This window comes from Drosophila suzukii (assembly GCF_043229965.1).
Source record: "Drosophila suzukii chromosome 2 unlocalized genomic scaffold, CBGP_Dsuzu_IsoJpt1.0 scf_2c, whole genome shotgun sequence".
NCBI classification, from domain to species: Eukaryota; Metazoa; Arthropoda; class Insecta; order Diptera; family Drosophilidae; genus Drosophila; species Drosophila suzukii.
The window spans coordinates 2,904,827-2,919,319 of record NW_027255896.1 but is presented as its reverse complement, the minus strand read 5'-3'; the positions used below and the strand labels follow the sequence as shown (position 1 = coordinate 2,919,319).

The following is a 14,493-nucleotide window of genomic DNA, read 5'->3' as shown; positions in this document are numbered from 1 at the left end:
AAATAAAAGAAATATTTCCGTAGTTTAAATTGTCTGCTACGACGTAAAAATACAAGTCTCTCTTTCTAAGAGATTTAAGGTTAATCCGTTCGTCAGAGAGAAAGCAAAGGCAAAGAGATCCACGAAAAAATGATCGGATAATTTCTAGGCCCTAGCAATAAGAATTACAAAATGTTATCTTTTTAGTGTTATTATACCCGTTACTCGTAGAGTAAAAGGGTATACTAGATTCGTCGGAAAGTATGTAACAGGCAGAAGGAAGCGTTTCCGACCCCATAAAGTATATATATTCTTGATCAGGATCACTAGCCGAGTCGATCTAGCCATGTCCGTCTGTCCGGATGAACGCTGAGATCTCGGAAACTATGGGAGCTAGGCTATTGAGATTTGGCGTGCAGATTCCTGAGCTTCTTACGCAGCGCAAGTTTGTTTCAGTAGAGTGCCACGCCCACTCTAACGCCCACAAACCGCCCAAAACTGTGGCTCCTACAGTTTTGATGCTAGAATAAAAATTTTAACTGAAATGTAATGTTCTCATCAATACCTATCGATTGAGCCAAAAAAAAATTGCCACGCCCACCCTAAGCCCATAAACCGCCCACAAACTTCCAAAAATCGTTAATATGAACGTGGATATCTCGGAAACTATCAAAGATACGCGAATATGGCACGCCCACTCTAACGCCCACAAACAGCGAAAACCTGTGACGCCCACAATTTTTATGCTAGATAAAAAACAAAACCTATCGATTGGTCCAAAAAAAATTTGCCACGCCCACTCTAACGCCCATAACGCTTAAATCTGTATACCGCCGGTAGGTGGCGCATTTTAATCTCGCTTTGCTACTTGCATATCTCTATTTAGCTGAGTAACGGGTATCTGATAGTCGAGGTACTCGACTATAGCGTTCTTCCTTGTTTTTTATTTCTCAATATAGTTCGTCATATGTCATGTTGGTTCGGTGAGGGGGAAGTTTCGCGGCGAGTGCTCTCCGCAGGGACTATAAGTAACAGTTATGATGTTGAAATAATCACTGGCTAATAAAAATGGTCGACAATAAAAAGCTCAAGGCTGAACGCTACAAAATCTGAAAGGAGTTTCCCTGTATAGTACGACCCCAATATATATATTCTTGATCAGGATCACTAGCCGAGTCGATCTAGCCATGTCCGTATGAACAATGTGATCTCGGAAATTATAAAGGCTGCAATAGTGGGATTAGACATTCAGATCATAGAGATTCCTGCGCATCGCAAGTTTATTTTGTCAGGGTGCCACGCCTACTTTAACGCCCACAAACCGCCAAAAACTGACTCCTACAGTTTTAATGCTTGAATACAATTTTTAACAGAAACGTATATCTCGTCAATACCTATCAATTGATCCAGAAAAAAAATGTAGTCACGCCTACTCTAACGCCCACAAACCACCCAAAATTATCCGAATGAACATTGCTATCTTGAAAACCTAGAAACTCTAAAATGTTGGGATTAAGCATATAGATTCTTAAGATTCTTGCGCAGCTCAAGTTTATTTCAGCAGAGTGTCGCTCCCACTCTAACGCCCACAAACTGACCAAAACTATGACTCTCACAGTGTTGATGCTAGAATAATTATTTTAACAGAAATGTATTGGTTTCATCAATACCTATCGAATGTGCCACACCCACTCTAACTCCCAGAAACCTCCCAGGTAGTTAATAAAAGCAATGACGTTAGGGCCAGACAATGACGTATTTATTAATGAATCTGTGTGTGTAAATAGTTGCAAACCGAACTGCGCGGCAAATAGATAATAAACAAGGGAGAACGCTATAGTCGAGTACCTCGACTATCAGATACCCGTTACTCAGCTAAATGGAGATATGCAAGCAGCAAAGCGAGATTAAAATGCGCCACCTACCGGCGGTATACAGATTTAAGCGATATGGGCGTTAGAGTGGGCGTGGCAAATTTTCAGTTAAAATTTTTTATCTAGCATGAAAATTGTGGGCGTCACAGGTTTTCGCGGTTTGTGGGCGTTAAAGTGGGCGTGGCAAACTTTTTTTTGGGTCAATCGATAGGTATTGATGAGAACAATACATTTCAGTTAAAATTTTTATTCTAGCATCAAAACTGTAGGAGCCACAGTTTTGGGCGGTTTGTGGGCGTTAGAGTGGGCGTGGCACTGTGCCGAAACAAACTTGCGCTGCGTAAGAAGCTCAGGAATCTGCACGCCAAATCTCAATAGCCTAGCTCCCATAGTTTCCGAGATCTCAGCGTTCATCCGGACGGACAGACAGACGGACAGACGGACAGACGGACAGACGGACATGGCTAGATCGACTCGGCTAGTGATCCTGATCAAGAATATATATACTTTGTGGGGTCGGAAACGCTTCCTTCTGCCTGTTACATACTTTCCGACGAATCTAGTATACCCTTTTACTCTACGAGTAACGGGTATAAAAATGTAAATTGCTGATATACGATGGTAGGGTCGAGACACAAGCTTGCGTACACAATATCGATTGCAAAGCACAAAAAGGCAGTAAAAGAACCACAGATCCGTGACGTAAAATTGACGGGCCAAAGCTTAACAGCGCTGTAAATCTTTCTGTTTTCTACGACTAACTCTCGTATGGCGATATTGCGAATTTTCCAATTTTACGGGGTCATCGTACAGTTATTTACTAATACTAATTTTTTTACTAATTTTCGAGACATTCGACTATATTGTTTTCTCTTGTTTTCATCTGTAGGAGCCTGGCATTTTTCATGTGTCCCGGCCTAGCTTTAGCAAGGGAAACATGAGGCTACTATAGATAAAAAAGGGACAAAAGTATTTACACAAAACAAAAGTTAAATATACTTATAATTTGAACTTACTTCATGTACATTTTGGCATCAATGGAAAGGTCATTTAAATTCAGTTTGAATTATAAAAGACTTTTCTTAACCCATTTAAAAGAAAAAGGAATTTTTAACAAATCGTTTGGCTTATATTTTTGTTTTGATTTTTTGAATGTGGCAATGTCAGAAAAAAGTGTTTTAAAATATTGCTCAAATGCAAATTTCTAAACATTTTCAAAAAATAATAAAAAATATGAACAACACAATTTTTGAATAATTCTTTTTGCAGTTACTATTAGTTTTGTTCACAGTAATTTTTAGCATCGACAAATTTTAGTTTTCTAGACTTGGAAAAAAGCTTTAAAAGTAGAAAGTCTTATATTTTTTATTTAAATGACCTTTCTATTGATGCCAAAATGTACATAAAGCAAGTTCAAATTATGAGTATATTTAACTTTTGTTTTGTGTTAATTCATTTGACCACCGCTGTAGATTCTAGACATTCTTGCGCATCACTAGAGTGAAACGCCCATAACGCTAAAACCTGTCTAGCGCCCACATTTTGTAAAAGTGTAAATGAGAATTTTTCTGAATATCAAAAATACCCATCTACATGCCAAAGATTGTTCAAACCGGACCAATCATTAAAAAGATATAAGCAAATAATGTGTGCAGTCTCGGAACAACCGATTCGCTGCATGCATATCTCCATCCCCCTTGTATTCCCTTTAGCTGAGTAACGGGTATGAAATAGTCAAAGCCATCGACTATAGCGTTCTTTCTTGTTATAGTAAAAATCATTAAATAACTTTTATGCCTGAATAGAAATCACAGAATAACTTTTATGCTTTACATTTTAAATAAAAATCAAAGCCACATCTGATTTATAAAATATTAATTAAAAATAACTGTTGTTTTGTGATTTTTATTTTAAAAATTTTGACTGTTACGGTCCCTGGTCCTCTGTCATTTGAGAGGCCGGTTTCCGTGAAGTCCAAAAATAGTTTTTGTCGCAGAGAACTCGAGAGGACACCGATCGATACGTGGAGCTGGATCATATATCACACCCGGTATTCCGGTGATTCCTTCCAGGTCTGTCGAACCGATTTATACCGATTCCGGACCGAGTCCCAACGGAAACCCTGTTGGCGGCCCTGTGGGGCAGTGTTTGACGTCAGAAGGAAACTCGCAAAGCCTGGGACAGATTTGTAAACCGTATCCAAAATAAGCGATCATGACCGGGTAAAATCGGTTCCGAGCCGAATCCTACACCCAACTGGAAACCGTAGTGCTAGGTCACTCCCTAGTTAATCAACCACATCTACGACTACCACATACTTCCTACAAGAAATATGTTCGCCGGAGAACAAGTAAATCATTCTGGTCTGGGTCTCTTTTTTTATATCCGTTTCTGACCGGGGCTGACTTCGAATCGGTCGGTGTGACTAGATTCGTCGGAAGGTATGTAACAGGAAGAAGAAAGCGTTTCCGACCGCATAAAGTATATATATTCTTGATCAGGACCATTTGCCGAGTCGGGCCGCGCCGTCTGTCAGTATGAACTCTGTGATCTTGCAAACTACAAAAGCAGCAATACTAAAAGAAAAGGAAAAAAAATTTAACTGAAATGTATTAGTCTCGTCAATACCAATCCATTGACCCAAACAGAAGTTTTCCAGCAGTTGCCATACCCACTGTAACGCCCACAAACTTCAAAAATTCGTAAACATGAAGGGGGATGTCTTGGGAACTATCAAATATAGAAAATACGCAGCGCAAGATTGTTACGCGAGTTTTCCACGCATACGCTAACGCCCACAAACCACCTAAGCCTGTGCCGCCCAAAATGTTCATGCTAGATAAAAAATTCGAAGTGAAATGTATTAGTCTAGATTGAACAAACTAATGTTTGCCTCGCCCAAACTAACGCCCATAACGCTTAAATCTGTCAGCCGCCCACATAACCATATATTGAGATCAGGGGTAGGTGGCGCATTTCAGTCTCGCTTTGCTGCTTGCATATCTCCATTTCCCTTTTGTCCCTTTAGCTGAGTAACGGGTATCTGATAGTCGAGGTACTCGACTATAGCGTTGTTCCTTGGTTTTCTTTCTCATTGTCATTCATAAAGAGCCTCCAACCAAAAGCAAGGAAGATTACTCAACTGAAGAAGTGATTGCAATATACAGCGAGATGTTAACGTATCTTTAGGCAAAAGCTGGAACATTATTTCCACTAGTGCGTGCGTAAATGCCGAATGAATTGGAGTTAGGATCCTTGAATTACCTAGTAGAAATGCACACCAATTTAAAATAAATGTTTCTCTGTCTTCTCTATGAGCTGAACTAGTGAAAATTAAACTAGAGAGAAACATATCCCAAAGTAATAAGTACAAGCAAGCTGTGACTTTCTGTGGTAGAAAAGAAGGAAACTGACTCGTACTTAGTACAAGAGTTTCATAACTCAATTCAGGTTTTCAAGTACTGCAGTCATACTTTTGACTGCATATTTGCGTAATCTTCGTCAGTCATTGGTGATCATCTATAACATGGTGTACCATAAGGTTTCGTCCTTGAACCTTTGTTGTTCACTCTTCATGTTAATGACCTCTCTTCTGTGTTGTCCACTTGTGCTGTTCATTTGTACTCAGATTATGGTCAGATGTACGTCAGCCGTCCTCTTAATAGCTTGATATGATAGAATCATATGTAATACGAAACTTTTTCTTTGGAAAACGGCCTAGGTATTAATCCTAAAGAAATATACAAAAAGAAAGTAAGCATTATCTCCCTGCAGCGCCTAGTTCTTAATAACACGCCTATTAAATACACTTTTTATAGCATCGATATATTTGCAAATTGTGATTTAAATTAACCTGCACAAAATAAAAATTGCCTACAGCAGTATTGCCAGGATCGTGTATAATCTTCACTGATTTAATCATGTGGCTAGGTTTGGACGCAAACTATTTGAGTTGCACTTGGCAGAAGTAATGAGCACACTACGTTGCGCACATTGTGAGCTACAACTCGGAAAACATTGAAAACGTGGAATTTTATAAAAATTTAGTGACTGTTGTTAATGTGTAATGTTGTAAAAACTCGAAAAAATTAGTAAAAAAAAAAGACCACAAATCGAGACGTGTACTATTTAAACTTACCGTCGAAACCAAACAAAAAAAGTCATATTTGGACACCATCCACGGTATGCATTGCTATGCCGTTAAAGGATTTGCGCCTGAAATTTGAATTTCAGTATTGACCAACAAAAGGAGATTCATGTTATTCACTTACGCAGTGCTGCGGATTCCAGGCCACTATACCCTTGTGGTATACAGCTATGTTAGCATTTAAGGGCGGAGTTGGTGAAAACGTTAAACTTGCACTAAGGAAGACTTAGGACAGTTTCAAAAGGTCTTGGAAAGCAGATGGACTAAGGAGTATAAGGTTCATTGCGTAAGTTGCGAGTAAGTGTCAAACCTAATCAATGTATTTCATAAAATCCTCAAAATACCTTGGCATCACGAACCTAGTTGGAAGTAACGTTCTCATATATGCCGTGAATCTAATTTTTAATGCTCAAAATTCACAAATTGTAAATTTAAGATTTTATGTAATATTCAAATTTATACCAATTTTTTCAGAAAAAAGAACCATTCCGTATAAGAGTGTTCAGACTAACATTAATGAAGAATAAAATTATATAGGCTCTGTGCATGACATGTGTCACTATATATGTAAATCAAACTACAGCCAATAGTTAAGATATTCTTTTATACTCAACAAGAGGGCAGCGGTAGCTCTTGAAATGCTTTTAAGTGTAGGCCACTCGAGCCTACCAAAAATATAATCACGGTGCACCTAGGGTTCCGCCGCGGGGGTCAATAGATAACCCTCCAGCTTGGGCAAGCAGATAGTCTCTGCGCAGGCCATAGATAAGATTAGAATTTCAAAGTAGCTTCCTAAACAGGGACTTAGAAAAATAAAAATAAAAAAATTGTTCTTATACAGGACTCAATTGAAGAGGTTGTTTTTATTTACAATGACATCCCTTTCATTTGGGTCCTCAACCAGTGCACTATGGGGACTTTGACCCGTTTTTTTGGCATAAATTAATAACTCCTGAACTATGCAAGGTATTTTGATAATTTTTTTTTCTAGTGATCGGTACACCCTTAGATTTAGTTTGCAGAAGTGGGGGTGTTGCGCCACCCCCACCCCCCCCCCCCAAAAATTTTTTTTTGTTACTTAATATGTGATTTATTATTGATTTCAATGTTATAAAGGGAGTCATGATCGCCATCTTTCTTATAGTCAGCACCGTCTAAAAATCCCTCTGTAGGTTTCAAGTCGCATGATAGCAATGCTATGATTTTATGTGGAAGGGGAAGTCGCTTACGTTTCTCAATGCACCTGTTTAAATTTACTGATGAATTTATGGGATCGGAAGTCCATTTGTCTTTGAAACACATCTGTGAAGCCACAAATTCTGCTATGCTTCCTTGCATGGTGAAGTCTTACGAGCAGCTCTCCTTGCCGCTTGCACCAGTAACCTCGAATTATGTTTCCAAGCCGAGAGAGATTACTGCTGCATCCTTCTTCTGGCGTATTGTGCCTTTTAAAGAAAATGTAATTTTCGACGTCCATCTTATTACCTTTTTGGCTCTTCTTTCCTTTCGTTTCCAGTTAAATCCAAGCGAAGTTGTCCATCCATAGTGAAGGTGTCCTTTTTTCTATTGCACTTCTGGCAAAATTTAAGAATCGAAAAATTTTCGGAAAACTAATGCTCTTTCTCCTTTAAACGAGATCTAAAGAGTAATGTCGAGGATGTGCTCACAAATAAAAGCGAATACGGCACTCTGTTTATCACGGCCGTAAGTTTGCTTGCGCTACACTTCTAACAGGGCCGCATTGCATATCGAGATGTTGCTGCATAAAAATGATTTTTTTGCAAAAAGTCGCAAAAAGCGCAGATTGCGGATGGATTAATTAAACTAAGAATAAATTACTCTAAAAGATGGTCTAACACACTCACTCAACAAATTTCAACATTTTTTGTAAACTCTATTCAAAGTGGGAATTTTATTTAAAAAGTTATACCAAGATATCACTTGCATAATTTATAAAATGTTTGAAAAATACACACAAAATCAAGAATATATTCATTTCAACAAATAGTACACACATGTAGAATGAATATCCATTTCAAATTTGAAGGATTTGCGTATTGTTGTTCAAGAGATATTAGTTTAAGATTTCACAAAAAATTAGGCTCAACGTACTCCCGTGCTGTTCGCTTGCAGCAGCTGAGTTTGACAGCTGTTATTTTAACAGTGGCCTGTTAAGTTAACATTTCCGTTATGTAACATAACATTTTGATCTGTTCTTAATTCGATAATATCAACTTTTCGCAATTTTGAATACTTTAGAAAAACAGATTTATGCCAAAAAAACAGGGCAAAGTCCCCATAGTGCAGTGGAGAGAGACTCAGAGCTAAGGCCAGCACCTTAAAAAATCTGAAAAAGTTAAGTTTTTAAAAAAAGTTGCTAAAAATAATTAGCTCTTGTCTTCCCCCACCAGTGGTAAGAGACAGAGCATAAATTTAAAAGCAAAAAGATAAAAAGGAATCTTTATTGTTCAAAAATTCAATTATTGTAACAAAAAGTAAAATCAACTTTTTTATTTCAGTTGTGGTCGATAAATCAACAAAATATTATATATATATATATTTACATGAGTCGTTCTTCGCCCGAATAAAAATTTTAGAAGATTTTTTATATTCGTTGGTTATTCTTCATTAGAACCTTGGAAAAAGACTTATTGTATGTTACAGAATTGGTTAGAATGAAAACTCGGTTTGCGTCTTAGAATTTACTGTTAGTGCATTAGGTGACGCAATCGCAGGTGGATGATGCGATCGCCACTTCTTTGTTTATGTTTACATAATTCGGTCTTATTGGATTTTGCGATCTTATTGGATTTTTACGTTAATGGAGTTACGTCATTGTTGACGTTCGGACTTCATCAATTTTCTTTGTTTGTTTGCATTGTGGGATCTCGAGCTTCTGTATCGTTTTTAATCAAAGCCGAAATTGGCGATTCTGTTTATTTGTAAACGGTTTCGATCTTTGAACTGGTGGCCGTTGAGAAATCGCAATGCAGACACGTCACTCCCCCATCACTTAGACAAAATCGTATGGTTATTTATGTGATTTTGGGGTATAGTTTTGGTATTTCTTGTAACTCTTGTGAGTCTATTGTTGGGTCATCACCTTTTGTGTTATTGTATTTTATAAGTATTCTTTTAGGTATTTCCTTAAATTTATAAAGTAGGTACTTAATATTAAGAGACCCAGTGTTACAATTACAATTATTTTGTAAATCTGGTTTTCTTTATTTTGTTCAAAAAATATTTCTTTTGTTTGTATGTATGATATTGGGTCTAATTTGGTAACATTATTTCTTGTGTATATGCTTTGTGTGTAGTCAGAATTATAATTGCTTATGGATAAATCCTTAATTGCAATTGAGCAATTGTGTATTTTGATTACAATGTTTCCTTCAATTACAATTTAATTTTTTATACAATTTTGATTTAGTATAGTTTTTGAGAAATTCCATGTAACTATGATATTTGGTTGGACATAATTAATTTGGGTAGTTAAGAGCGTTTTTGTGTACCTGCAACTAGTATCTGTTTGATTAACGAGACCTAAAAGACATGTGTTGGTAATAGGTTTTTATGTTTCTTTGTTATACAAACTATTTCTGTATACGTAATATTGTTTTGGGTGTTATCTTGTAATATTATATTATTTTAATCTGGAGAAGGTAATATTTCGTATACGGGAAGTTTCTTTATTTCTCTGGGTATGTGGGATATAATTAAAATTTCGTTTGAATCTGACCTAAGCCAAGTTGAGGTTTTTATGTTCAGAAGTATCTCAGAATTAATGTTTGTCAAGTAGTCGTGTTTTAATAACTTTGGATTGAATATTCCTAATCTTGGTAACTGCATTCCCATTTCCAGGTCTTCAATGTATTCTGCGAAATGTTCTAAATTAAAAACCAATAATTCAAGAATTTTTTCGTTTTCGTTGTATTTGAGATGCTTGTTTATTATATCGATGCCTTTGTTAACTGTATCGATTATATTAATTAGTTCGTTTACCTGTACACTGTTTTGGGCTATTACATTGATTTTTCTTCTAATTCTTCTTTATCATTATTATCTAATGTTCCAAAAAGATATTTGTAAGCTGTTCCTACAAAATTAGCTAATCCTCTTTTGTTTCTCCTAACACCCATTCATTTAACCCATTCATTTCTCTTTGTATTTTTTCTGTTAAATATTTAATCTGTATTATTTCCTTAAAGCCAAACGCTTGTGATAGCAAATTTTTGTAAGTTTCTTCCGTTTTTGTAATATTAATTGTGAGACAATGGTATTCAAAACTATCTGGGATGTTGATTGTGTCGGTCATAAATAACAAATAGCCATTGTATGATTTTATAGGGTTAATTTCTATAAATTGGTTGTTACCCATTGGCATCATTATTATTAACGTTGATGTCAGAAAGATGAAAGTCAAAGCGCTGGGTCTTGATCTGGGTCCTCCTGCAAATATTTACTTTTATTAACTTTATTTTGTCTCTGGAAGTTTGTTTTGTAATGTTTTATTTTTCGACCTCTGTTAGTTTCCTCAAAATGATCATTATCTATTTGTTCTATATTTCCTGCCTTTTTATAAGGATTGTGTAATTTCCCGTGAGTTATGGGAGCCTTTCTAAATTTGGTATTTACCTCAAAATGTTGTCGTTTTTTATTAAGTTGTTCTATTTTAGCTTCTTTTATAATTTGGCTATTATATGCAGGGGTACCTGCATAAATAAAAATATCAGCTGGGGTTCTACCTGTTGCATTGTGTTTTATTTTATGATTGTAAGTATACAGTATTACTTCCATTTTCATAAGTTTATTTTCCGGATTGTCGCCGGTCTCGATCATACGTATTTTTTCGTTAATTGTTTTGTGTAATCTTTCTACATCTGATACTCCATTTTTACTTGTTGTTATCGGAATATTTACGTTTTCTGTGTTCAGCCAATTTTTAAGCGCTATACTCATAAAAGCACTATCCCTATCTGTTTTTAAGGTTCTGGGTTTTCCCATTGAATTGAATATTCGAAAAAGTCCTCTTTTAACTTCCATCCAGTCCTTTCCGTTTAATTCAATCGCGCTTCCAAATTTTGAGTATAAATCAATATAAGTTAGGTAATTTTGATTTTTGATCGTGTTAATATCTGCGACGTAAATTTCCCTACAAAATTCTGTTTTGTTTTTAATAAAAGCGATGTTTTTCTATGTTCGGTTTTTGCTTGGTTACAAACATTACACTCATTAATTAAATTCTGAATTAAATTCTGGTAGTCTGGTAATAATAGGTTTCTTTTAAAAACCTGTAACGAACTGATTTTGTGTGTCAGCTCGCTACGAGATTCGTGCGGCTAGCTCAGAAGATTGTGCGTTCGTCCCACCAAATTTATATGACGTGATTGCCCGTAGATCAGTGAGAAAACAAAGTGTTCAAATGGTAACAGTGGGATTTATTCTCGTGGTATTAGTACAGCGGGTGTGTGGCTGGGCTGGCTTCGGTATCTCTTGGCTCTGGTTCCGCCGGCTGCTGGCGCTCCTCTTTCTGGCTCCTCGACGCGTTGACTCGTCCTCCTCTGGATCCTGGGTCTCGGGACGCTCGTAGTGGCCGCCTCTGCTTGCTTACCGACGCGTTGCCTCGGGGTCGCTTGTTGCGCCTTAGACCCGCAGAGAGTTCGGCCTTGTGGGCTTAGGGAAGCGTCACCGTTCTCAGACTAGGGTGAACAAGCCCTGCTCTCCAGGCTGACGCCTTTCGAGGCAATTCCTGTCCCTTGCTCTGTCCCGGACGGTCCCGCTAGGTTCTTGCTCAGTTCGCGCTGACAGTCAAGGCTGCCGCCCGGAGGCAGTCTAGCGGTTCACTTCGCTTTACGCCTAGCGCAGACGAACGTTCCACCCGGCTTCACCCTAATGCGTGACGTCCGCGACGCTCCTGCGCTCCCCAATGAGCTCCGCGCGGCGATGGTAACGTGGCTGCCGGAAATGTCTGCTGGCGTCGCTGTCGATGTCCTCTGCGCTGTCTTCTGACCAGTATCTCGTTGTTCTGGCGCTCGGGGAGCTGGGCGGTCGCTGCTCGGGAACTTCGCCGGTAATCGCAGGGCTCTCCAGGCTGCCGCCTCTTGAAACCGCAAATCGATCTACCGCTCGTCCGTCACGCCAGGTCCTGCTTGGTCGGGCAAGGTACGCTGGGTCGCAGACAACTTTCCTCCCCAAGCTGACGGCTCTTCGTCGTAGGACTCCTTTGCTTGTCTCTGACAGACCCGCCGGGCGACTCGCCAGGGTGTGGTCGTGACATAGTTAGAAAACAAACGCCTTGACTTAGCCGCGTGATGCCTTTCAGAACTCAGCCACCTGTGTCTCAATTCGGAGATTCCTGATGTCCTAATCCCGAACGTCTCGACGTGGCGATCTTGCTCCTTGTATGCTTCCCACGGCGCTGCTTCCGACGACTCGCTTGGTTGTAGCTCCCTCGTAGACTATTTGCTTGACTGACTGTTTATTTGGTACTTTAATTGATCTTGAAGGTTTGACTCCTCGTGATCGACTGATGCAGCTGCCAGCGCTCTGCGGCCTTATATAGGGCCTCCGGGAACCGTTATTTCCCTTTTGCGCACGGCCCGCTGGATCTCTCCACTCTGGGTCCAAAGTCCGTGCCTCCTGGATGACCCACTTCTCCTTCACGTACCGCTTTCAATCGATGCTCCGCCCACTGCTGCAGTCCCGCTGATTCCCGGGCCGCTTGTGGCACGCCTGTGTGCCGCTCCACTGCCGAGATGTGGCACTTCCTCTCCCGGTCCAAAGTTCACGGGAGAGTCCAAAGTCCGGTGGAGTTCCGTTATCCCCTTTTGCATACGGCACTCTTGCTCTGCCCGCGAAGTCTCCATTCTCTCTCGATCTCCATCCTTGGTCTCCAATCTCTCTCGCTCTCCTTCATTGGTCTCCAAACTCTCTCGCTCTCCTTCGTTGGTCTCCAAACTCTCTCGATCTCCTTCATTGGTCTCCAAACTCTCTCGCTCTCCTTCGTTGGTCTCCAAACTCTCTCGATCTCCTCGCCGCGCCGTTACTACGCGAATTCGCCGCGTATCTGGTAAGCGGCCGGCCATCTGCTGCTGCTTCTATTTGTGGGGAGTTATTCAACTCCTCACATTCCCCCCTTACTTCGGGAAACATTTAAGACTGGTTCCTACTCTCCGGCGTTTCCTTGCTTATCCTAGCCTTTGAGTCCTTGTGATTCCCGCGGCGCTCCCTCGTTGCTCCCTCGATGCTCCCTCGACGCTCTTAACCCCCTTGAGTTTCTACAGCGGGGGTCATCCGCCTCGTAGCAACTTTAAATCTCCCGCGCCGATATTTCCTGTGTTCCCACTGGGACATCGATACTCCTGGGCTATCGATCCCCAACTCGCTGCTCATTGCTGCGTCTCACTCCTTTCCGTGTTTCCTCCGCCTGGTCACACCATTCGTGCGTAATCGATATTTATTCGCATATCGATACCGACGGTGCGGCGTTGCCACCTGCTCGTTTGCGATATTTCCACCTTGGCCGATATTTCCATTGTCGTGTGCCCATCGATCGCACTATCGTCCAGTGCCAATCGATCGCCTATCGAGGCGCCCCCTTCCCTGGCTCGTGGTGATTTTGCAACTTTCATACTATGAAATTCATAGGTTTCTTTTGCATTTCCTTCTGTTGGCAGCATCTGACTCCACATTGGCAGCTTTTGAGAGCGGTTGCGGAGAGGACTTCGCATTCGCTTCGCAACCAGGACAGCCGGTAAGTATTTATGATGTCTTTCTGCTTCCTGCATTAAGCCCCCTTTAAATTTCAGGTTGCTGGTGCGGCCCATACATGCCCCGTTCCTTTTCTTGTTTTTAGTCAACTTTTGGTGTGGTGCGTGTTTCTGTTTTTTTTTTTTTTGTGACCAGCTGGCTACGGTGTAGATCTGATTCTGCACCGTCCTCCCCTTTTCCTCGGGTAACAACTAGACGAGCTCGTCCGGCGCATTCCGTATAGAATCTCCGGATGCTGCGGTGTATGTCTGGACTGCGCGTCTTGTGTTGCTTGTCTCCTTCCGCGCATACTCTCTTCTACGTTACCCGTATCCTTGTGCCGTTTTGTAAGTGTCCCTTCCGCCTGGCGTTATCGCGGATGACTCTGGCAACTGCCCGACGCTGAATCCTGCTGCCTTGCGGGTGGATCCCTTATCGTTACTCGTTTCTTTGTGTCGTCCTCGTAAGTGTCCTTTCTGCGTGGCGTGTGGATGACTCTCGCTTAGGCCTGACGCATAATCCTGTGGCCTCGCAGACTGGATCAATGTGAATTCCTTATCCATGTCCTTGCGACCTATCCTTATGGTTGATCTTTCTGCGTGGCTTGTGGATGACTCTCGCTTAGGCCTGACGCATAATCCTGTAGCCTCGCAGTCTGGATCAACGTGAAATCCTTATCCATGTCCTTGTGCTACGCTGATTGTCCTTTCCGTGTGGCGTATTGATGACTCTCGCTTCGGCCTG

At 40.4% G+C, this 14,493-nt stretch overlaps 1 protein-coding gene across 11 annotated transcripts in view; it reads left to right on the top strand.

Moving 5' to 3' along the window:
• The window catches only part of LOC139353985 (tyrosine-protein phosphatase non-receptor type 21-like), a 358,621-nt gene that overhangs the window by 84,266 nt on the left and 259,862 nt on the right, over positions 1-14,493 (top strand). The gene's annotated exons all lie outside the window — the stretch shown is intronic.